This window comes from Manduca sexta, chromosome 9 (assembly GCF_014839805.1).
Source record: "Manduca sexta isolate Smith_Timp_Sample1 chromosome 9, JHU_Msex_v1.0, whole genome shotgun sequence".
NCBI classification, from domain to species: Eukaryota; Metazoa; Arthropoda; class Insecta; order Lepidoptera; family Sphingidae; genus Manduca; species Manduca sexta.
In genome coordinates this window covers 1,943,575-1,971,004 of record NC_051123.1, presented here as the reverse complement: position 1 = coordinate 1,971,004, position 27,430 = coordinate 1,943,575, and the positions used below count along the sequence as shown (strand labels likewise).

The following is a 27,430-nucleotide window of genomic DNA, read 5'->3' as shown; positions in this document are numbered from 1 at the left end:
TTGCAGCCAGTGTTTAAAATTAACGAACATATTAGATGGGTTTTAAAAATTGAATTACAAATTATTATCTAGTACGTTGCCATTCCAAGATCTGGATGGAATTGCTGCTGCTTATGGGTAATGCCTAGCAAGCGATGAAATTACATACGGGTCATACCTAATTTAATTGTAACATAAAAAAAAATGTTGGTTGAAAACGTCTACACGATACAAAACGTTCCAAAACCGGTTCCTAAACATGTCAAGAACTAATTTAAGATTCCTCCTTTTAGCAAACATTCGGAACAAATATTTGCAGGTGAGCTACAATCCGGCGACCTTACGTTTCTCAGGTCACTCACCCGCTGCGCATCGGAGGTCGTCAAAAGCCTTTTACTTGATACATAATTCGCTTATTTATAATCATGTTTTAATTTAAAGCGTTCTGTATAATAAGGTACAGACGAGTTGAAAAAAAAACTAGATCGTAATTTATTATAATTGCGCATTACTTCTGCAATTGACAAATTAGTTGCACTGTTTTGACAGCTCCTTATATAACTGCTTTTTACACTGAACTGAAAATACGCAATATGTAAAATCAGGAAAACATTTTTATACAAATTATTCGTGATCATTTTAACGAACAGCGAAGTATTTAAACCATACTAAATGACTAAGTCCTTAATAATTTTTTTAATGCTCATTAGGCTAAATAGATCGAATATAATGTCAAAAGATTTGAACAGTCTACTAAAAGTATTTGACACTAAAAGAAAGGCACACTGACATAAGTTTAAATTGCAAGACAGTTAAGTTGTTTACTTGAAATAAGAGCTAATAAAGAAGTGATTTTAATGCATCGCAACCGGACAGCTTAATGTTCTTAATTTAAATTAAATGCAAACGTTAAAACTTCTTGTTACTTTTTTCTTAAAAGGCCCTATTACGCCCAGTAGTTTAGCACTTTTATCGCCGAGTGTACAGTCAGAGTACCATTTTACGAAACAGGTAGGCGGGTCTGGCGTTAATAGTACAGGTTCGATTCTCGCGTGCCCGTGTTTTGGTATTTTAATGCGTTCTTTGTTGCCCTTTTTTAGTGGTTTCGTGCCTCATGAGATTTTGTGGGTGTCGGAATTTGTGTTAAGGCTTGTCAATAAAGTAAGTCCTATGTTTTTGTGTTACTCTTTTTATTTTTATGCCATGAACGTTTTGGACGTGAAATGGGAAAAAAATGGAAAGTGAATGTTTTTCTGTTGTCATCATCTTTCGTCATTAGACACTCCATCTGAATCTCACTCCACTTATCATCAGAGCGGTGGGGTCGCCATAATATAATATATAATAATAATATCTGCGCTGTATTATATACCTACCCACTGTTAAACACGGGCCTCCTCTACTACTGAGAGGGATTAGGCCTTAGTCCACCACGCTGGCCTAGTGAAGATTGGTAGACTTCACACACCTTCGAAATTCCTATAGAGAACTTCTCAGATGTGCAGGTTTCCTCACGATGTTTTCCTTCACCGTTAAAGCGAACGGTAAATTCACAAAGAATACACACATGATTTTTTAGAAAAGTCGCCATGCCTGCATATAATAGCTTCATTTCTTCTAAGTCTAAGCGCGTTGTTATCAAAATCGGTTAAATCTTTTAATTACTTTTCTCCAATATTAACAGACATTTTCATTATTGTTGAATGACGAGGCGAGCTTGTCCTTCGCCTGATGATGATACGGCCGCACATAAACAGTAGAAACACTATCCAAAACCTTAAATTAGAAAGTATTGATATTCCACTGCGCTCGCCATCTTGACACATGATTAACTTTTATTATGTCCATTACACTGGCTACAATGTCCTTCAAACCAGAACACAAGTGACTACACACTTCTGCTTGTCGGCGGAAATGGTAATAGCGGTGGTACCCAGTGCCAGATTTATATATTTTATGAGTGTAGGCCACTTTATTTCCGCCGCCCTATGTAAGTAGGTTTATGTATATATGTATGTATGTATGTATCTTTCTAAAATACTTCAATAATTTTCCATTTGTTTGTAGTATGGACGGCACTAAAGATAAATAAACGAATGATTAATTAAATCCAGTGAGCGTCCTTTGAAATCTGCCGCCATTAAGAGGCTGCTGTCCATAGACCGCAGCATATCCGCCCCTTTTCAAATCCAGGACTGGTGGTACCTATCCATATTCGTCTGTTTAGGGCTAAACTAAATACACCTGCAAACGCCCAATTACTGACCCAAAAGGAATCAAATCGACGTTCGATTTGTCAAGCACTTGGCCGACTTGCGCGCCAATTACAGCGGGCTCTTCCGGAAAATCGATGTAACCGGTTGCGTAACAGCAACTGCGGTGTTGCCAATTAACGTTACCATGGCAACGGCCTTAAAGAAAACACAGCTATTATGTTGGTAATGTGTTATAATGATATTATTTCGGGTGAAGTTGGTAGTGCGTGGAATCGATTTTTTGGTAGGTTTGATTGTGTGATGGTGTGATGGAAAAAAAATCGTGATGGAGGTTGTGCCCAATGGGACGGAAACACATCTTTATACTTTCTTATATTGTGTTAGAAACTTTGGTATAAGAGAGCGGCAAAATTAATTAACTTGTTTCGTATTCTCCCATATTAAACAGTAATTATTTTCGAATATAATTTTACCTTGCGGATCTTGATTATTTGGTTTAATTTCGTTTCATTTTTATTTCAAATGAGGTTAGAGTCAAAAACATAAAAAATGCATGTTTATGGCGAATTATTGTATTCAAAAAACGTAAACAAATTCCTCAATACAATACTTTATTTCATGGCAACACCAAAACATCTGTCAATTTAAATTTAAAGCATAAATAAATAAACAGCCGTTTAATGTTGCAATGAAACGCAACAGCACTCAGATCCAAATAATAATTCTAAACGAATCATTTCAAGAGCAATAAAAATGCAGCGATTTATTATCTATGGCCACGACGTCATTGGTCAATAGAAATATTTTTTCTTATTACTAAATTAGAAGGAAACTGATTGAAAACAATTTACAGTACAACTTTGATCATAAAAATGCTTTCTCCGTGAAAAGATACAAATATAAAATTTTAAAATATTATTGCCTTTAAATCTAAGAATTGATTTAATTCGAAATATGTAAAACTCTATTCGTTTTCAAATATGCGTATATTTTTTACTGCGAATCTGTTTATGCTATAGATAATTTCGATATGTCCAATTAACGTATCACGTATTTTTTAATGTTATAGTTTTAAAGGCATTGTCACTAAATAATTATGAGCTATGATACATTATACCTAATCAGGGTGATACACTGTTTAACTGCATAATTCATAGTTCAAGGTGTTACTTTCTATGAACAATATTCGCTTACGCCGCTTTCTCCTTTTCTCATTCAATCTTCTTATCTAAAACCTGGATTTTTCACCCACAACCGGTAAAACCAGGCGTTTTTCCATACAGTATCGGCTTTCAAAGGTTGTCACCTCTAGTCGCGGAAGGTTTATATTTACGACCAAAGTCAAGTAGTAATTGCAATGCCCGGTAGCTCACCCCGGCCTTGCGGGCTTTCGCCGCTTGAGGTCAAACCGGATTGACTCTTGTTATAGGCAGGGTTACTAGACTTGAAAATGTTTTTTAAATAGTTCAGAAATAAGTCATTGTTTTGAGGTTATGTGTGATTAAAATTTTCGCCAAAAATTTAGTTACTTGACACGAAATATAATTATTTTATTTTTAAAATTTGCGCTATGGAAATTGTGTTTTATATCTAAACTAGTTCCATAAAGTTTATAATAATATCAAATGAGTAATTCAATAGAAAAAATAATGAAAAGGTCGATACAAGATTAAAAATTAACATTTTAAAATTATATATTGTATAATAAAATATGAATGGTGTTTTTCAACTGATTTTATGACTCATCACATCTCGTGTTACCTTGATATAAAAACACATTAAAGAGGTTAATTACTTACCCAAAATCTGCTGACTTACATCATTAAATCATCAACAGTAAACGTAACTGGTGAAATCAAATGATGACTTTTGTTAAAGGCCACATTACTACATGTAATAGCCAATTTAATTCTGAATTTACACAACTATATAACAATATCAACATCATTTGCGGTTTGCAATTCATTCGCAAACCACGAAGCTGTCTTTACTTTGAGACATATAGTTTCATGCATACAGCACTGTCTCGATGAAATAGTTATATTACAGTACGACTGCAGTGCTGAGATCTTGGGTTCGATTCCCAGGTTGGGCAAAGTGATCATGGGTTGTTCAGTATCAGTCCGGAGTCTGGAATTTCTTCCCAATATGGGGATAGCCTCTTCCCCTATCACATCATGGGACGGAATACACTCAGCGGAATGTGGGTGCACTTGTTGCGCCTTTGGCGTGAAAAGGCGTGAGTGTGTGTGTACAATACGCACGCTGACACACATAATAAGATCTTGACACTTGTCCTTTTTGTCCTCTTCCTCATTAATAAATCCTACGTATTTCCGCCAGTCAAACGTACCTATGACTTTCATAATGTCTAGTAATTAATTCCAATAGATATCGGCGATTACAGATACCATCTAAACTGATCTGAGTGTAAAATGAGTCGAACGGCCGCTACATCAATCTTCGGACTATGACAAAATTTTTGATAAATACGCAAATATTTGTTCAATGGATTTGGAATTAATTATGAGGCTGAATTTAGTAGTTTCTTATATGATTCAATATCAGGGCTGGAAAGTATCTAATAGCTGGATTTTTTACCGATTCCTTGGCAACCCTAATTTATCTTTCATTACACTGTTTATTCATTTGAACTTTATTAAAGTTCAATGTAATTACAAACTTGATTAAATTGACAGTCTAGAGTTCATTGTTATTATTTTTAATTAATATTATCTTCGAACTTGATAATTAATCTTTTTGAGAAACCGAAAAAGTAGAACGTGGCACGTGGAACAAATAACGTTACATATGCTAATGAGATGAAAAAATATTTTACACACAATATTTATTATCTTTTGATATTTCAAGTAAACACAAGTCGTAATATCATATATCTCATTAAAAATTAATCAATATACCGCTACGTTTATCACTGACAAAATGACAGGCGAAATGTTTGTATGGCAGTCCGCCATTTTGCTTTTTTGGGTGTAGCTTTTGTTAATAATAAAATACGCGTGTCATTCCACAAACTGTATGAAGTCATGCCATAAAAACTACGTGTTTGGTCACTTTTTATATGACCTGTGTGACATTTGACACATTCAATGACATTTTCGTTTGTTTTGTCGCTGCAGTAAAGATTAATAAGTGCCAGAAATATGCGTTAAACTGATTAAAGAATAACAAATTACTTCACTTTAATTAATTAGTTTCTCAAGACAAGCTCAGCCTAATTTGAGAACTTTTAGCAATTTTTTTCTGTACCTTTCTTATTTCTTATTTAAATATCGCAAAAACATAAACGGTGACGTCATTGTCTTTGTCAGAACCTTTACTATCTATATTATTATTTATAGATATTAGACCCTGTCTTGTCACTATATTGTTCACAATATCGTTAATTTTTTTAGGGATTTGAGTGTAGCGCTTACGCGTGCGCTTTCAGAGCAGAAACTCTTAGTATAAAAGCTGAATAGAGCCATTCCAAGCCTAAAGCCTGCAATAGACATAACAACACTTACAGACGGGTTTGTTATTCCTTTTTTTCGCGGAGAAAAAACGAAAAAAACAACATGTTTGTTAATCCTCCCCACATCGAAAATTTCGACCACTGATAAACCTTTACGCATAGTATCAAACAACATAGTGACGTCACAGACCTATCTGCAAATTTCTAAATAGAACTTTAACCCATTTACCAGCGGAATGTTTGCCGGCAAACATTCCGATGCTAAATGGGTTAAAGACAAATGGCACAGGTCGTAACCTATGTGTACGGATGACTTCATAGTTTCTATTTGTCTAGTGGACTCTTGTACTGTCGATCGAGAGGCTGCCCTCCACTCAAGGTGATTCGGTTTGCTGGCCGGTCGCATTCCTTTTGAGCCAATTGCTTTGTTTTTTTATTACTTTAATATGTTGATCCTTATGTATTGGATGTGTAAGTGTGAATGCGTCTTAATATCATGAAGGGTGTATTGCAAATATAATTTTTGGTTGAATTGGAATAATAAAAAAATATTATAACTGGATTTGAGCAGTTTTAAGAATTTTAATGATTGGTTTCTGGGTGTGGATGCGTACTTATATAGCAATACGCCACCTTTGTCTTTTTCTTTATTTATATGATATTGTAACCTATGGAACTATTGTCAAAAATTAGTTGTTTAATTATTTTAAACTATAAGTGTAATTAATACTGTAGGATCGTAAAAAACTTCCAGTATTTTAGTTATTTCTCTGAAAATTACGATCAGCAAATTTTCACCCAATAATACGTTTGAAATAAGTAAAAAAATATATATTCCATTGAATTATTTATGTATCGAGTCTACGAGCAAAGTAGGAGTTGGTTGTATTTACTTCACTTCTCATCTGCCATCAAGTCAAAGGTAATCTCCGGTGTTTGTCAACGCCTTTCAAGTATGAAAACCTTGAAAGTTCCAACGTATGTGCACAATGCAAGATGATAATAAATATTGATTGACAAGTAACCACGATGTCCGTTCACTTCGCTGGAAACGCTTCGGCAATCATCGTCATTCCGAAGTATTAAGATTGCCAAAGAATCTTGTATTAGTGCTTTGTATTGTTGACATCAATATAATAATTTTATTTTTAAAATAATTAATGATTTCAAGTGGTAATATGTTTTTAATCTATTTTCGATATGTTTATGTGGAGTTTGTTCAGAAAAATGGAAACTGCTCTTAAATCGTATGAAGTAATATTATGATTTAATTATAATATTCAATTTAATTTTATGTAAACTTATTTATTTAGGCTTTCTTAACAGTAATAATTTCAACGTATTATTTAAAGGACTTCTTGTAGATATATTAATGCAAAACTTAGTAAAATATATAAATTTAAAAGAAGCGTTCAGGCAATATATTCAAAATGCAATATACGTACATGGTTATAAAAAAGGACATATCACTATTTAATTCTAAAATCTAGAACATACGAATACAAGAAACACTCTGATAAACATATTAGCGAAGCAATGCTAAATGCATTTGTTAACATTCACACGTTAAACATACTGAGAAAACGTAGTTCGTGAAGTTATGTAATATATGGAAAATAGTACTCGTCATAAATCTATATATATTATAAAACAAAGTCCCCTTCTCTCTGTCTGTATGTTATTGATTTTCTCAAAATCTACTGAACGGATTCTTATCAAATTTGTTATGGAGATAGTTTAAGACCCTGGGAAGATTATAGGCTTTCTGTCCCGGGAAAATATATAGCGGGAATTTATCCCGGAAAACTCCTTAACGCGGGCGAAACTGCGAACAAAAGCTATAATAACCTGTATAAAATAACCCTTATTTTTGCGCAGCCACAGAAAGAATGCGATATTTGACCAAGGCATTTGTTATAAGTATCAATACAATGGCTTCTGCTTTTCTGATTCTAATTTAATCGCTTGCTATTATCACCTTTCAGATCTTAACAGTAAATAGAGTTTTTAGATGCTGGAATTATGCCAAATGGCAATACCCTCGCCTCTTAGACTCTAACATAGCGGAGTCTTTTTAACCAAAAAATATGCTGATCTGAGCAGTAATACATAAAATATTGTCTGTGACAACGAGGGCCGGCCCATTCATAGGGCGAACGGAGCGGTCGCTCCAGGCGATATGGATAAGGCTAGCGGGAAGAGAATTGCCCGGGACTTCAGGTCCTATTAAAGGCGCCAAAGCCTCTAGGGGGCCGGCAAGAAAATATATTTGTAATCCAAAAAAAGGTCGCCAAGAAAAAGCGGCGCCGAATACATTGCGCTCGGACGCCTGAATAGCTAATCCCGCCCTAATCTCGTGCATTATACTAAGTATTAACCACTATTGAAACCCAACTATAGACATAGACATTCGTGTCCAAGACAGCCTATTATTTCCATTGATAATCTCGGTATCTATAAGGCGTGTATGGCAACACCTTTTAACAGCATTTTCTCTCACGTTCCGCGAGTGAGGTCACAAGTAAAGTGAACAACGCAGTGTGCAAAACACTCGTTTAGGGTTGCCAATTAAATGCAACGATTTTACGGAAATATTATGGTTTTGATATTAAAATATAATATTTTGAAAGAAAATTTTATTAATATAGGTATAATATTTAGATATATTTTCTTGTTCTATTCTCTTATTTAAAATGTTGCGCTTGCAGTATCAGTAATTCTAAATATTTACCTACAGTAACTTTTTACGATGGAGGAAAACTTCTTGAGGAAACCTGCATACCTGAGAAGTTCTCTATAGGAATTTTGAGGTTGTGTGAAGTCTACCAATCCGCACTAGGTCAGCGTAGTGGACGAAGGCCTAATCCTCTCAATAGCCGAGGAGGCCCGTTCCCAGCAGTGGGATAGTATATAATACAGCGCTGATATTATTATTATATACCTACAAGGCTACAAGTGATGTACAATTCTATAGAATTCTTTTAAAACTAAAATTATAAAGTAATCAAAACTAACTTAAAAAGTCACTAAAAACTTGATTTACCCAATTTTACACCTGTTTTTCTCACAAATATATGTTTAAAGTTAGTTTTAAATACAGCGGCGACACGTGAAGCGAGCCTTGAGACTTTTCTCAAAGGTGACTCAGAGGTTGAGCAAATGCACATTACGTCATGTATTTGATAAATAAAGAACAGTCTGATTGTGGATTTTTATTTATTTTAATTAGTCATCATCAAAAATAGAATTACAAAATTCTTGATATTAAAATCACTATGCAAAACAATGTACAAAAATGCAGTGTACGACGCTTATGGTTACAAAAACTAGAATTTAGAATGTTATAAAAATATTAAGCGCATCCGTCTAAAGATAAAGCATTACTTAAAAAGAAAACTAAGCCATGACTTCGCTCACGTGTAAAACTTCACTTCCGCATTTAATATTAAATAATCTAAGCTTTCATTTTAGTATCTAATATTTCTTTGTTTTTTCTATCGTGCACAGCAAAGTGACCCCATTGATAGTAAGTGGAGTGAGGTCCAATAGAATGTCGACTGTCAAGATATGATTACCTCTCGTCAGTCGACACAATTATGCCGGCCTATTGGATTCGGATATATACATGGTGATCCCGGAACGCGACACACGTGGGCCACTATGGCGGGATTTAACACCTTGTGTACGGTGGTCGCTATCCGGGCGGATATAAAATATATCCTACCACCAACTATTATATTTATTACTTTGAATGACGAGACGAGTTTGTCGAATATATCCCACCACCAACAAAAATTTTTATTACTTTGAATGACGAGACGGGTTTTTCGTTCGCCTAATAGTAAACGATACGATCGATAAACAGTAGAAACACCATCCAACACCTTGAATTATAAGGGTTTGTTTGGTATTCCACTGCGCTCGCCATCCTGAGACATGAGAGGTTAAGTATTATATCCAGTAGTTAAATTTTGCATAAGTATGGCAACCCTAGCCGATGAGCAAGTGGTAAAGGTATTTAAGCCGCGAGACAAGGACGAGAGCCGTCAACACACATCCACGCAGCATCTTCATGTGTAAATGATTCAGAGTGGCGTATTATAGTGCGGGCGAGAGGTGCGCTCGCCCCGGGCCGGCAGAAAGCGTAAAAAAACCTTAAAAAATTACACTTTTTGCATATACCATTGGTTAAGGTCCGCGTAACTTTTAGTTGTTTAAATTAACTTTTTTTATGTACTCTCTCGCGCCTTGGGAAGTAAAGTAAGTATGTCAAAAATATTGTTCTAATTATTCAATTCTCGTGATGGATTGAAAACTGCGATTGGGGTCATTTATTGAAAACGGGCGATAGCAATGAAATAGAATGACAAATCAGATAAAAATCTTATCTTATTGAACCAAATCTCGTAAAGATGTCCTAATGCGGAAAAGACAGCCACAACCTCAAATAACTAATTTACATGAATCCAATTACATATAAAACAATATTTAATAATAGTTTGACACTTAACCCGTTAAGTGTAACGGTCATTTGATAAAATATTCTGTAACATTAACCCAGATTGGCCTGACCTGACTGATTGTGATATATCAGTGACAGAGCTGGTTTAACCGTATTGCCCAATTTTATAGCCGAAGATGGCCATACAGCTACTGGTTTCAAATATTTAATACATACACATCGACGGTTTAAAGGCAATTATATCTAAGCGACAATCAGAAAAAAATTGAGTAGAGTGCTTTAAAGTTTTGATTTTAATATGAAAATTCATTATAATTGAATTTTTTATTGTATAAAGATATAATTTAATATATAATAAAATAAAGATAAAATAAAAATATAAGGTTAATTTTTTTAATTAAATATATTTCCTAAATAGATGACGCTGTCGTCGCTACAGTTATTTATGGTTTTTTATATCGAAAAGGTTGTCGTGCGATCGAAGCCGCGAGCAATACCTAGTATAGGAAACTGGTAACAGTTACTCAGACTTGAATAAGCGCTAAGTCAATTCCATTAGTATTCCGTACTCAAGCCTTTTATCCTTTAAATAGCCTGAACCCAGATTTCCTTATATATTTTCCATTGTGTTACGTTCTAGATCTTATGATAGGTAACGAATCTGTGCATGCGACACTTACCTATACTTTCCCTGTCAGCATAAAGGAAGTAGCACGCTGTCTTCATGTTAAAGTGACTTCTAAGCTGTGAATAGTAAGGTTCTGGTTTAAATTTCCCATGTTAGGAAATAAAATTTAATGATTTTTCCCACATAAAATAAGCATTAATTCTTCAAAATAGGGTTGTGATTGGACATGTCCTTTAATGTGTCCAATTCCCATGATGGGAAATAAAGTTACGTAAGTTTTCCTATTTAAATCAAGCATGAAATCCAGGATAGAATTTTGAGTCAACAGGTTTTTTAATATATCGAATTCCCATGTGTGGAAATAAGATTTTGTAAGTTTATAATTCGAGAAACACAAGACTCACCTGGGATTCAATTTTGTACCCGATATGGCGATAGGGTTCCCTTCTATAACTTGGAAAAACATTAACAAAGCAACCCATGTGTATATTTGTTGCTTGCCTACTTTTAGAATAAAGGTAATATACCTTATGTATGTATGATGCTAAACATAGACATACCTATAGATATTAATATGTATACATCGTGAGTAGATAAAAGAAAGGAATTATCCGCAAGGTTGTGCAGATTGTTTGAAAAGTTGTTTAGATTTTCCTGCTATTCAACAGTGGTTGTTTAACGATCACTTATAGTACTCTGCAGTCAATATTTACGTCTACTATAAAATGCAATCGGCAGATAACATTGGCTTTAGAAAGAGATAGCCTTAGCTTCGTAGAGCGTTGTCCCTGTCAGATATTGTGACGTTTTGTCGCTGACCTGCGAATTCTCCTTCATTTTGATGTTTATACTGCCGAGTACTGTATCTTATTTGCTGTCTTTTACCTTGCTCGTATTGACAAATAGTTGGTAGGTTTATGAAAAAAAGAATCCATTAATCTGGTACAAACTTCTTCACGTAGCTGTGCTGTTGTGTTGAATTTCGATGGAGAATTTGCGACAAAAATACAAATATACAGCATAATTAGAAAGAAAAACATATTTATTAGGCTGAGCGTATAACGAGGTTAAATTAAAAATACTTAAAAATAATTATACTTAATTTATATATTTTATACATTATTAAAGAAATATTTATGAAATAGTTTGCACGTCGCGTCGCGGCTGTGACAAGCAGTTTTTGGGGCGAGTTCGATTCTGTTTATGGACGGTCGTATCGCTTATCATCAGGCAAACGGCAAGCTTGTCTCGTCATTCAAAGCAAGAAAAATAACATTATGTTTGTTTATGTTTCAACTGTGACTAATAAATTGTTTTTCTTTCTTTCTTACTCTTAGAAGTCTTAGGGTGATAATTCTAAAGAGTCCGTCTTACATTTTCACAATATATCTTCTATATTACTAAAAAAGTCTCCATGCATTATTATACAATGTTAACAAAATCATATGCGGAAATAAATGTATTCTATCGCGCAAGGCATTCGACATTCCTATTACTGATATAGTCTTAATAACTATAGCGAATTGTTTGCTTTCTGCCACAGTGATCATGTAATAAAAACAGATGCAAACACAATAGCGATTTTAACTTCAAGAAAAGAGTATAGAATACGTTTTCTACTTGATTGGAGACCGACCATAAGGATTTTTCCCCCTATTCAGGGTGGCCAGAGCTGTTTCACACTTATTAATAGGAACAAAGAATTACGGTTTTTGTTCCCGAAGGTGTAGGCATAGGTGAGACTGGTGCTCCCACTTTTCGCCATGTTTATTATGTCCTGCACTATGATAGGCGAGGCTATCGCCGCATCGGGCTGTAATTCCAGACCTTAGACTAATATTAAGCAGAAAAATTCAATGTCACTAGCAGACGTTTTCGAATAAAGATCCAAAACTCAATCTTCAATCCGATTCCGAGAATTAACCAATCAAAATAACTCATTTGTAAACATGTTAAAGAAAACTGCTCCGATTGATCAAATTTTGAAATAGATCGAAAAAACCGATTGGGATTGTTTTTTGATGGCAATTACTAGGTATTTAAACCTGAGAGAATAGAACAGAAGTTCCACCAAGTACAACTCCGCCACAGAAGAAATTACACATACATAACCAAAAAAAGCGATAACAGTCAAGTGAATTGCACAAGATTTTGCAAGAGATACAAAAGAATAAGTGCAGTGGCGAAAGGTGAAATTTACCGAAAGAGAACCTGACAATATATAGATACTAATGCATGAATGGGGCCTGTAAACCGTTCTAATGATAATTTGATTCTACATAAAGGTTAGCCGGCAGGAATCGGGTATATGGACTCTTTGCCACTATAAGATAGGCCAGGGAAGACCACTAGTTTTTTTAAATGTCGTTTATCATTCATATTATATCAGAAAATTCTTTGTTTCGAAAATAATCCACAATGATGGTAAGCCAGGGAAGAGACCACTAGTTATTTTAATATAGTTTATCATTTAGAGAAACTTCTCGGACTTAAAAACAAAAGTAATCCGCAATGATGGATTTAGAGAAAATACAAAAGATATTTTATCTTTAACTATAAATAGATCAGATATCGATATAAGAATGTCGAAATTTGAAAAATGTGTCACAATGATAAGATTGACTTCCTTCACTTGGAATTCTTTTGTGAGATCTAGTGTTTGACTGGTCAGTATCTCGTTAGTAATAAAGGCACTTTGTAGACAGTCTACAGTGTACAATAATAATATTTAATCTATTTACACTAGTTACGACAACCACGTTTAAAGCTGCCAAAACATTTGTATGCAAAAAATATGAAATAATCGCTGTAAAACCGCAAAGCATAAATAGGAAACGAACCTAATAATAGGTATTTTCAATCTCAATCTATCTGTCTGAGATGGCTGTGTGGCGTGCCCCGAAGTACTTCGACGTAAGACTCACTAGAAAATATAAAAATGAAATTTTTACATATTGATTCCGCGGCCGACACGCGCCTTTATCATTTTTATATAAGTGTAATATAAATATAAAACACACATACATAAATTTGCGACTGACTGAGATTCCACTATGTTAAAACAATGCGAAATGATTTTTGTTACGATTCGTATGGTGAATAAATTTATTGGGGTGAGTTTAACACATATTTGACCCTTTATTTCTTTCAATTTTGGCATCTACGAATATTCTTCTATTCTCGGTGCTTATGGATGAAGTTAACTTAACATCAGACACACTTGCTATTTAAAAAGGTACCTTATGCTACAGTCTTCAAGTATGTTTTTGTAAATAAACAACTAACTGCGAAGCCATTAAGAACTTGTGCAAACAATTGTTTATAAATACTTATTCGTGTCATCTTATTCACAACGCAATTTGGTTTTCGCAATTCAATGAAATTTTTCGTTTCACTACACTTGAATGTAAATTTTAACATATACGCATAGAGTTAATATTAGGTTGAACACTATCGAGATAAATTTGTATCGAAATATTCCGCAAGAGATCGTGTTTCACTAAACGAAACAAAAACTCGGATCGTTGAGTTCATGACCGACCTGTAATCCTGAGATGAATCGAGTATTACTTGATTTACTATCGACTAGTTCCATAATCGAATTGATTCGCAACGCATTCGATAAATCACTTGTATACCATTCGATTGTAGCTTTATATTCGCATTATTTTATTTTTTTATTTCAACTTATATATTTCGTATCCCCTTAAATAAGACTTTAAGTTTATTATTTAGATTCAGCCAATATTAACTCAACTAATTAAGAAATCATTTCTCACTAGAAAAGAACGCACAATAACTAGTTGCTCTTTTCAAAATTATTTCATACACCAAACTCTAGTGCATCATACAAAGGAAAAAAGATACAATTCGTTTTTTTATTACTGTTTAGAGCCGTTCTTAGCCAAGCAAAATAGGCAATAAATAAAGTGTAAATTATAAAGACATATCTGTGCAATTAGGACCGGCTTAGGTATAGAATAGGTTACCGTAATACCGAGCTTAGTATTCTCTGAGGGAGACAGTCGGTAGAGTAACGGACGCGGTCGATGACAGCGACGTGGCTCCGCGCAGTTGAGTCGTGGCCAATGAGATTTTTGGACTAGTAAACATCACTTTACAGCGGCGATAGCCTAGTTGGTTGTGGAACAGACTGCCGGGACGAATGTGCGCTGGTTCAAATCCCAAGGGCACACACCTCTGATTTTTCTAAAAAAATATGTGAATTATCGCTAGCTTTAAAGGTGAAGGAAAACATCGTGAGGAAACCTGCATACCTGAGAAGTTCACAATAGGAATTTCGAGGGTGTGTCAATTCTACCCGCACTACAGCGTGGTGGACTAAAGCCTAATCCCTCTCAGTAGTAGAGGAGGCCCGTGCCCAACAGTGGGACAGTATATAATACAGGGCTAATATTATATAAACATTACCTTTTGTGGAGGAATCCCTGTTCATATTTTCGATAGCTCCTAAGTAAACTAGCGTAAAAAATTGCGATATTCACTTTTTTACCATTTCGTTGTATAGATATTGTTTGTTAGCAAAATCCATTAAAAAAAGATAGTAAATGATTTTCAATGAAGTGTTATTTCGTTTATTCACTTCTGAGTTAAATGGGTTTGGTAGTAAACAGTACTTTGATAACGAAACGCTGAAATGTGAATATCGATATTTTTCCTGATACGATAGTTTACTTAGGAGCCATCGTTTTCACCACGCCTCGTCTTTGCTATCTCAGACCTTTAAAATAAAACTATTTACAGATTTCACGTATAACGTTTCGAAGAAATCTCGGAAAAAAAAATAATAATATATATAACCGCGATAAATCCGTAAATATGTCAATGTCTAACATTCGCGTACACATAAGATATCATTATTTCAGACCTTTGTTATTATTTTCATTACACCTGATTTCTTTATATCCTTTATCAGACCTTATTTAACATATTTCTTGACTATAAAAATTAGAATTAATAAAAAAAATTAACAATCATTTGACAAAACATACACTCTAAAACAACGATATTGCAAAAAGGAGTTTACTATAGAAACACAGTAAAATTCAATTGACTTACAAAAGCATATATATCACGGCTTTATTCCAGGATAGGCGGAGATGTAACAAGGAAACCTACTTTCCACCATGTGCCCTCCGTCCCATGATGTGATAGGAGGCTCGCCGAACGCCATATCGGGCACAAATTCGACAATTATATCTGAATCCATTTTTTTTTTCATGCTTTTAGAGGATGTGCGAACTCTTACAAATATGAAATCTAAGAACGTACTGGAGGCATAGCGAAGGCATCCCGTTATGTAGCCCGGACCGGTTCGTTCGAGGCACTGCAGGAAGTGTACACAGACCTTGAATTCAATTATACACTTTTGCGGATAAATTGGCTTATGCGTAGTAGAATAGATTATTAGTTTTATTTTAGTTACATAATAAGGTAAGCTAGGAAAGAATTTAATTAGGTAGATGCAAATAGTTTGTTTATGCCCAGGTGATTTTAAGTGTGAAGTTGTTTAGTGAAGTTTATTTATTATTTACACATTAATAACACCATAACAACTATAGTATTAAAGCATTTCAGACAAAGTAGGGTGTGCCAGGGTTTTTTTTCCATACGAGTACAACTAAGTACAATAAATTTTCTTGTGATTTCAAATAGGAAGTCGACCCCCCTCCAAATGTGATAGGGTTCACAATAACCCCTGATCACTATCAACCATCATAAAAATAATAATAAATAAAAATTAGTTAAGAGGATTAAATTGGCAGATCTATCGTATGTGAGATTTCATAGTAGGCAATACCATAGAATAGTATTGTCGTCTCAAAGTGAGAAAGATTGTAATGCTACTCATTAACTAGATATTCCAAGTTTGAAGTGGTGTTAGCATATATAAGCCATAAAACAGAGGCCTTTATACTTCAAAACATGTATTCACAATTCTAACCTAACCTAGCATTCTAACTAGTTCCCTCAAGATCCCCTACGACTCAATCTCAGTAACACGTAATAATTAACGGTTATACAAATCTAAACAATCGTATAACCTTCATATTTAAACCCTTCATATGCCGTTAACTTGTCATAGTCAAATAACCATTGATCTCTGGCCCACTTCGATGACCAACTTAACAGACAAATGTGTAGACAGTGATTAGTTGAAAGGAATAGAACAATGCGAAAGAACAAAACATTTAAAAAAAATACGTGTGTTAGATTTTTTTTGTTGTCAGTCTTATTTATAGTGTTAAGAAATGTTCTTTTTTAAGGTGGAGCCGTAGCCCTCTCTGCAGCATTTTTTCGCTAGATGGCGTTAAAGTCACAAAAGTTACATTTTTATAATTACGCCCAAATTACTTTGTTTTTAGACAATTTTTTGCTATTTGCTAAAGTTAAATATTACGATACATGATTATCCCGCTAACTTTATGAGGATAGACAGAGATCTAAATAATCTAATCTTAATTTGTGTCTTACGACTGGGATAAGCGAAAGTTTTCTACATTAATAAAAAATACACATTTTGTATTATTGTAGAAAGTTTTTTCTCTATTTGCAGGATAAATTTGGAATGGATAACTTCTAAAAATACGGTTATCGCGCCATGTTACTGGAGGCACCGCCTTAAGCGTCTAGTAAATTAAATTAATTTCAATAAAAACTACGATAGCGTCTACCTATATTGTTTGGAAGGTCAACTTAGTTCCACATGGTTGGTGACCCTTGAAGGCGGCTTTTTCTATACAACGTGCCCTAACAACATTAATTTGACATTGATAAGGTTCACACTACCCTGCTAATCACTATCAGTTTTAGAAATAGTACAAAATCGAACTAAAAATGAGCATTAATGAGGTTTTTTAATTGCTTTGAATGCTGAGACGAGGTTGTCGTTCGTCTGATGGTTAGCGATACGACCGCCCATAAACAGTTGAAACACCATCCAATAACTTTGATTACAAAGTATTGCTTGGTATTCCACTGCGCTCGCCATCCTGAGACTTGAGATGTTAAGTCTTATTATGTCCAGTAGTTGCACGGGCTACATTGTCCTTCAAACCGGAACACACTGCTGCTTGGCGGTAGATATAGACATTGAAATGATACCTACACAGGCAGACCCTCACATATAAGAGATCTACCACCAGTAAAAAAGGTGTCTAAAAATGGTGCTTGGTCGATGCATTTTTCACAAATTTAAGCATACACCAACAAATTTGCTGTAGATAATTCAAAAATATAATAAATCAATCTGTCTAATCAGCCCGTATCCATCCATTGCTGAGCATAGGCTTGCTTTTTATCTCTTTTTATAAGTACTACGAAGAAATTCAGTATTAACTCAGCTGGTTACCAAATCAATTGCAGATCTCAGAGTTTCGCCGAAAGAAAGCATTGCAAGTCGTTATCTCAGTCACATATGCAGCAAACTTACGTCACAGAAGCCTTTTACTTTGTGAAATTTGTTAAAACAAGTTTCTATTTTACCTCACAAAAACATAAAACATGCAGTTACATATTTCACCTTTTCACCGGAAATAGTTGCATTTCGTCTTTGAGTAATCCTTGCGTCTTACTTTCTCGATTACTTGCGTAAAGTCGTTCGAATATAGAGCCTACGTCAAAACAAAAATATTTAGGTATTTATTTGTCATTATCGTTTTAAAAATTACATTAAAATAGTCATCACTGTCGTAGAATAATATACTATGTCAAAACTATAAATAAATATTATTACGTATCGCTTATCACAAACAATAAAAACAATACATGTATTTATAAAATATAGAAAGTTATACTTTGACAGCCACCTTCTTTGACTTTTTATTGAAAAAAGATAGATCGCTGTCTATTTCTATTTTGAAAATAGAAATAAAAACGCGCGACTTTCGCCGACGGCTTCGTACAAGACGGTGTTTTCGGTGCGTAGACCAATTTCAATTTTGTAATGTTTTTGTGGAATATCGTTTGATGGAACGTTTTAAAAATCGGGTATAACAATATGGCGGATCATTGGTAAACTTTCGCGCCATTTCTATACATATAGTCCAATTTGCGTATAAAAAAAATATGTTTCTTTTTACTTTTTACTGTGGTCATATATTATTATGCATTTTTAAAACGTGTAAAGATACATAATAATTTTTTATTTTGACAAAGATTTGAAAAAGATATTCACGAATATGTGAAAATAATTTAATTAATCATTATATGTTTTCGATAGTCCATTAATTGCCGTTTTTAAATGAATGTCACGTTTGGATTCTCAAATATTTCCCACGAATTTATGTTAATAAGTATTTGACATTGTTATACCGGATATTTTAACCACCATAAAAACAATTTAAATCTAGATTATTGCACGCAAGAACTGAAATACCATAAAATACATAAACACCGGAAAAATAAAATATATATTTCTTCCTACTTGAGTTTTATCGTCCATTTTAATAGATTCAAGCCGAGTTAGGCTGTTTGTTGCCGTTTCCTTTGGCAGATATAAATAAAAAATAAGCGTCTATGAACAGCCTATAAAACCTTTTTAGGCCATCTGTGTGACACGGAATGTAAAGAATTAATCGCTAGGAACAGGCGACAAACCTTGGACCACATGCATGTTGGGTTTTTGTTTTTTTTTTCTTGTCATGTTCCGACTCATGGAGTCTTTCTAATATCGAAATAATAGGATTGGATGATAGTATCACATTTATGTTACTCTAGTATATTGGTCGGAGGTGGGGGGAGAGAGGATACCGCTATTTGATACGTCTGCCCCCCACCTCATGTGTTAGGTTAGGTTAGGTTAGGTTAGGTTATGTTTAATCGCCCGCCCTGTGGAATGGGGGCGTTTGGAGAATTCCACCACGGTATCCCCTGCCTGTCGTAAAAGGCGACTAATAGGGGCCACGAAGGGGGTCGTCGGCGGGCAGCAGGGGCTGCCCGTCCTAGTGCGCATGCACTTTTCAGTGCGTGTTTTCGGTTGACCCCGGGATGGACGGCAGTGTGTTGTTGGCCTCACGCTGCCGTAGACGCCGAGGGCGTCCTTCGGTGCGCGAGGGCTTCTGAGCCCCCATAGGAGACGGGCCGCAAGGCGGCACCGCGCAGGGGCGGCTGCGGTCGCAGACTAGACACTCAACGTCAGAGGAAGCCCGCAGCCGTCCCTAATGCGCCGAAGAGGGCCACCGCGGAGTTTTAGCTGGTAGGCCGTGCATAGGTTTAAGTTGTATATAGTGTTAGGGACTCGGCCCGGCGGTCGCCCGAAGGACACCATCAAATCCGGGCGGCTCAACGCCGGGCCGTAAGGCACGGTTACCCCAGCATAACCGCTCAGTCGCCCCCCCGCGAAGGCTGAGCGGTAGTAATAAGGTACTTTCTCCGCGAAACCAAAAAAAAAAAAAAAAAAGGTTATGTTTAATCGTGGTAGAACCGTGTTTATCCAGTTTTTTAGCAAGGACAGGTTCGACTGGGAGGTATATTATCTTAAAGGAAACAGACTTAGGGTGTCACGTTGTTTGAATATACGCGAATCGTCGAATATGTAATGCGACTAAATACAAAAGTCAAACTTCCAAATAAATGGTGCAAAAATATATACTATATGCATTTAAATGTCTCATAAGTTAACTGAAGGAACTTTTTTTTTTATTGCTTTGTTGATACAAAGCAAGCTTGACAAGCAATACAAGACAAGCTTGCCGTTCGCCTGATAAAAAGCGAAAACATTTTTATTTTCTTGAAAATTATGAAATAGGCCCTTGATCTGTAACTTTGCTTTTCGTATATTTAGAATGACTACTGCGTCTGTAACAAACATCAATTAGCCTTTATAAAACCCCTACATGCGTAAGATATATTTTATATTCGCCCGGACAGCGACAAAGTGTTAAAAGTGGCCAAAGTGGCCCACCTACGTGTTTCGCGTTCCGGGATCAGCCTGTATATATCCGGTTCCAACAGGCCTGCATAATTGTGTCGACTGTCGAGGGGTAATCATCTCTCGTCAGTCTACATTTACTGCGCCCCACTCCACTTACCATCAGGTGCAGTTGAGTCACTTTCCCATTCAATATAAAAAAAATTTTAGCTCCTTCATATTACTTAAAAAAAACTGCTACAATCATAACATCATCATCATCTGTATGACGTATAGGTTGTCACAAAATGCGACTTTCCTTTACATACTGTAGACAGTTATGTAGCCGTATATTGCAGTTGCTTAACAAATTATAACTTTTTAGAGAACATTTTGTGTGCATGCAATATATATTTCGCAACTTCCAACCGGAGTTAGCGAGTGAAAATATATTCTAGAATTCTGTGATTATTATCGATTGAGAAATGCGAATTCTTGCGTTCCAATCAATATTTTACTATAAATAGTAGCTGTCAATAATTATGATTGCGTATATTGTAAAAGGTTACGATGGTATATTGATACACCCACAATTTATCAAATTTATTTCGCATATAGGAAATATGCAATACTGGTCAAATCAATTGAGTTTTCTTTTGATAAATTTACCTAAATATTTTCTATCTGAAGGTCCAGGCAAGAATTTCATAACATTATAATTTCCAAACATTCAAAGAGGCCAATTGAATGTTTCTGTTTCGTCTTTCGTACGACAAAGTCTAATGTAAACTATGCTTTACATTTTTTATGAAGAATTCTACAATTTACATTGTAAACTTACCTTTTTGTAATGTGCTGATAATTACTTACAAAACTGCGATCTAGTTGCCTAATTACTGAGAATCCATTATTCTTTCTGTTACAACGCCTTTACTATTGTCTTTTCTTTTTACCTTTTTTGTGTTAGACAATCGGGCCATTAGTATTTTATCATACGAGTACCATCGTTTCCTATCCTAGTTTGTGTATTCTAAATTGGTGGTTTTAAATTTATCTAAAGTCAATTTTTCTTAGAACTTTAAAGTTAAAGATTTGCTTATTTTGATTGTATTGAAGTGAACCCTAATTGGGTGCAGAACGGACTGCCGAAACGAACGACCACAGGTTCAAATCCCAAGGGCATACTCTGACTTATAAAAATGGTGTGTTTTCTTTGTGAGTTATCGCTTGTTATTACGAGGAAGGAAAACATCGTAGGGAAACCTGCATACCTGAAAAGTTTATAGGAATTTCGTGGGTGTGTGAAGTCTACCAATGCGCACTAGGCCTGCGTGGTACACTAAAGCCTAATCCCTCTCAGTGGTAGAAATCCCGTGCCTAGCAGTGAGACAGTATACAGGGCTGAAATTATTTATTTATTGCGAGGAAATTATAGAAATACAAAAACAATTTTAACAATAAAATGATTGCCAATAGCGAGCAACCAAATCGCACCAACTAATTTCAGTTCGTCAGAGGAAGGTGTGAAAAAATCGGAAGCGTTCAGTGCACAGTGCGTTGAACTCGAGATTGTAATCTCGTTTCCACTTGCCTATTAGCCGCTGGTAATGCGTACACGATAAATCACTTGATTGAATAAAACAGCTTTGCTTTTTTGCTAGTTCTTGCTCGTTTTTTTTTCATGAAAGACCTCTCTAAAAGAATCTATGATGCACGTTCTGCCATTATAATATATAACACAAAAAAATTCAAAACATGTATTATAATTGTAAGTCATTATATGGGTAGTTTTTATATCAAAAGCTGGCAAGTAAATGTGTTACCAGAATTAAGTGACCTTCACTACCCACCTATTAACAATTCCAAAAGAATCATGAATGCATTGCCAACGTTAAAGACATGATTAGGAATAGGCAATGAAAAATAATCTCTAAATATTTCTTCAACCGGTATTAGCAGAGGCTTCGACCACGCGAAAGGCCTTTTCTGTTACAAAAATCCTAAATAATACTAAGGTTCAAAAATACTATTGCAATCTATAGGGCCAGATTGATAAATTCAATTAATTTCTACAGGAGCTAATTATCGGGGTAAAAATTAACCTTTATTTCAATCCAGGATATGGTTCATCCATGTACCAAATTCCTTCCAAATCCTTTCAGTGGTTTTCTAGTTAAAAAAATGTTATACATAATTCCTTAAAAATACAGTATGTCAACCTTAAGCCTTATAAATACCCCGTGTGTTCGGCGCGTAGTGTTCCACGCGCGCCTCGAAGAGCAGTGTCAGCATAATTTGCGGGGCCCTTTAGGGCCGGTGCCTGCCTAGGTCTCAATGCCACCGGATCTTGGACCTAGGCACATAGGCAAAGGATGGGAACACCGTAGGTTCTTAGTCAGTAAAAGTCTGACACGCTCTCCCGCCCATCCCAAGGCGGGAGATAGTCAACTGACGATTTACATACGTAAAAAAAAAAAAAAAAGCCTTATAAATATACAGTAGCAATTTGAATCTCGCCAATAAAGAAACCTTATAAAACGATATAAATATTTGCTATGTGCCTCCATATATCAAGTGTTCACGCCTTTCACTGTAGCATGCTAATGGTCCCTTATCTGCGGTCATTGACCTCAACGATAAAAACTGTTGACACACCAAGCTTAATTGAAAGAAAGCGATTTAACCCGCATTTTAACACTGGTTCTTGTTCTTGATAGTGAAGTACTAACTACCTATCTAAATGTAGGTGTATTGTGATAAAACTGGTGAATAACAATTAATTTTGGGATATAACAGCTAGTACTTGTTTTGCTGTACTGTTACTCCTTGCAATAAGGTTTATTTTATCAAAAAAAGAATGGCGTCACAATGTAATGTATAAATAAACGCAATTGTTTTTAAAAAATAAAAATATTCTGTTTATGAATGAATATTAAAATTAATGATTCCGTAAATATATCATACTGTATGTTGTGTTTATACAAATCAGCGGCGAAGTTATCTCACTTCAGACGCGCCGCTCGGCGGCACTGTTTATACAGAATGTTAATAAAACACAATTTTGTAAGCTCCGATTGTATCTATACTTATAATAATACGTTAAAAGTATATTGAATTAATAAAACGTTCTTATTTTGTTACAGGTTGTTCACCATATCTACAAAGTATTGCAGGTAATTAATTTCCTTAATTACACTCACTTGCTCGAGAATCAGGGTTGCCACTTCTTAAAATATAAAAATATTAGCGGAAAGGAAAAAGTAGAGAAAGAAATCTAATAAAGAGATATTATTGAGAGCAAGAGTGGGGGCATGGTAAGGTTATCGCGCTATCTCTTTCTCACGCAAGCAGCGTAATAACCGGTGACACTTGGTGACGTCACAGTTTGCCATTACTGTTATTCGCTACTTCTTCCACCAAATTTCAAAGCTTAATAACTTACTTATCATTGGATGGATTTTCAAAATTCTTTTTCTGTTAGATTTTGAATCACATAAATTTATGATAAATGTATTTAAAAACGTGTCTGCTTACTCTGTTCATTCGTCAATTTTTTGAAGTACCACCGTTACGTTTACCATCAGTTCCATCATTCAAAACAACCACGCCATTGTCTTTAATAATAAAATATAAAATGACCTATATAGCACGTATTAATGTAAATTACGTATATTTTTTTATTTTGCCGCATCTGAAGCAACTAGGAAGCGCTAACTAAATATTTCCATATCAATGAAATTCTCTAAATATTTTATATTTCCTCGTGAGCTTAATTATGATATAAATATTTTTGTATTGTGCAATTGTTACTCTACATTTTTACCTCATTCCGTTTCATCTTTTTAATAGGCCTTATTTATTAATATTTTGGTAGTTAAATTTAATTAAAGGAAAATTAATCTTAGTGACTTGTCTTTAAATATTATATTTACTTACCAAATATCAGACTATGGAGACTCAGACTCAGAATATGGGGACTGGAAATAATGAAATAAGCTATTTTTATTCTTTTGCATTTGTATGTATTTAGATAAGTGAAGGACTACAAAAAATACAAAGTAATATTATAAATTCTAACTAAAAAATATTTTACGTAGATTTAAATGAATATTTCCACACACATACCACCGAAGGGATAGGCAGAGGCGCAACTGCCGCCCGTTATGTATAAGAAGCGAACCTATCACCTTCTCGGGCACGAATTCCAGACTTCGGGCTAATACTAAGTAAAAAAAAACAATATCCTTCCCGACCCGGTGTTCAAACCCGAGACCTCAGCACTGCAGCTTTACCGTAATACAACTACGCCACTTAGGAGTTAAAAATGTATAGTATTATAATAAAAAATGTGAAAACCCTACATTGTAGGATAACAGAGATTGACCTTCATGGATACACTCATATTCAGTTCCTTAAGCTAACAACGCCATCTATCAACATAAAAAAAACTTCGAACAATAAAACATTCAATAAAATATCCATTGCAATAAAAATATATTTTTGCTCAGTCATACGGACAACCTTAAGCGCCGGGGGAAATGGCGTCACTTCCTCCGCGGAAGTTATATCATAAATAATCACATATTGAATACAAAGTCTGGATTACGTAATAATCTTTTGTCTATTCTAGTACCTACCTATTACAGTAATCTTTCAAAACGCTAATAATAACTTCACGTGGGTACTTTTATTTTATTTTGTTAGTGAATGTGGTAACCAAAATGAAACATTTAAATCTAGAACATATATAAGAAAATAGGAAACATTTGAGTAAATTTTAAATACACGTCTATTTTTGTTAAAGTCTTAGCAAGATTGTCCCTATTCCAAAATATGATAAAGAGGTAACATTTGAGTCAATTTTAAATACACGTCTATTTTTATTAAAGTCCTAGCAACATTGTCCCTATTCCAAAAATATATTATTAGGTATTAGAATGATAAAATCTTCACCGCTCCGCCCGCTTGAAGAAGTTTTTCCAGGATAAAAGTCCCGCTATATATTTTGTAGGGAAATTACGTAGTTTATAACCTTCCCAGGGTCTCAGATTATGTTTATTCTAAATTCCATCGAAATTAGTTCGGTATTTGAGTTTATCGCGTGCAGACAGACGCGGCGTGGACTTTCATTTGTATGTAAGGATTTTGATTCGATTTAAAAATAATAACTAAGACAAAGTCGTGTTAATTAGCAAATTAAATATTATTGATATACGTTAGCTTAACAGTTTACCCTCTGTAATCTTTTATTTGTTTTTATAATATTAGCCCTGTATTGTATATTGTCCCACTGTTGGGCACGGGCCTCCTGTACTACTGAGAGGGATTAGGCCTTAGTCCACCACGCTGGCCTAGTGCGGATTGGTAGACTTTACACACCTTCGAAATCCCTATAGAGAACTTCTCAGGTATGCAGGTTTCCTCATGATGTTTTCCTTCACCGTTAAAGCAAGCGATAATTCACAAAGAATACGCACATAACAATTAGAAAAGTCAGAGGTGTGTGCCCTTGGGTTTCGAACCTGCGGACATTCGTCTCGGCAGTTCGTTCCATAACCAACTAGGCTATTGCCGCTTCAATAGCCTAGTTGGTTTTATATGTATTAAAAATAGGTTCATAAGAATTGAGCCAAAAATATATACATTATCATTTAATATTGCTTCGTTTCGTCAACGCAATGCCTTCTTTTAATAATTAATTTTGGATTGAATTCTTAAGTGTTCATCATACTGAACGAGATGGTAAAACATTACTTAACCGCAAGATCACAAGGTCTCTGAACATTGGGGAGCGGCGTGACGTCATCAAGGCCTCGGAGCCACTGACCGCATCCTACAGAGATGACGTAAGGAGACGATCGGCTCGACAACCTTGGAGAGTAGCAATAGATTCCATTTTCGCGTAAATTTTCTTTTTTGTTTGTGGTATTTTTCTACGAATTATACCAGTTGCTGGTTTTAGTTTTTTTACCTTAATATGTGATGTAAGATGTTCTCCAGAAATATGCAATAATCAACTTAATAGCCAACACCTTACTTACTTACAAAGTATTTGATAAAGATCAAACTATTATAGGTCCAATGAAATAGTCAATAAGACACCTTTGCAATTATATTTTTATCCTCCATTAGTTCGCTAAGCTAATAAATACAACTGCAAATCCTTCATCATCATCATCATCATCATCAGCCTACAGCTGTCCACTGCTGAACATAGGCCTCCCCTAAACTGCAAATCCTTAATTCTTACTAATTTCAACAAAAATAATAAAGCCGAGGCCACAACATAATTAAGAAAAGTAATATTTAAGTCACGACAATACTGAAATATCTTTTCAAAGGTAATCAGGTCAAAAATATAATAACAGTATAGCATCTATTGTCTACAACGCAGTCCTTCCGCCCGAGATACGAATAACGGTGTTCTACAAGTCTTTACAAACTAAACTCACTCCTAAACTTGTGAGGTAGACAGATATCTATAAAATAATAAAATAATTTATTCATCACTTAGGCGAACATAGTTGCGCTTAAAGTAATTATTACTTAAATAAAGTCGCTTATATAACTACAGACATTTTATCTATATATATTAGAAAAAAGTCCTTTTTTCTGTCTGTATGTTATCGATTTTATTAAAATCTATTGAACCGTGTTTATGAAATTTGGTATGGAGATAATTAATTGTGCCCGATATGGCGATAGGCCCGCCCCCCATCACATCATGGGACGGAACATACTTGGCGAAAAGTGGGTGCCCTAGTTGCGCCTCAGCATACCCCTTCTGGGATAAAATGCG

The 27,430-nt window shown here is 34.9% G+C and overlaps 1 protein-coding gene across 4 annotated transcripts in view; it reads left to right on the top strand.

Annotated features, from left to right (window-relative positions):
- The window catches only part of LOC115455655 (trichohyalin), a 102,735-nt gene that overhangs the window by 26,984 nt on the left and 48,321 nt on the right, over positions 1–27,430 (top strand). For all 4 annotated transcript variants that reach the window (XM_037436733.1, XM_030184308.2, XM_030184309.2 and 1 more), the window contains one exon: positions 23,775–23,804. The gene's annotated coding sequence lies outside the window, so the exon portion shown is untranslated. The remainder of the gene's footprint in view (positions 1–23,774; positions 23,805–27,430) is intronic.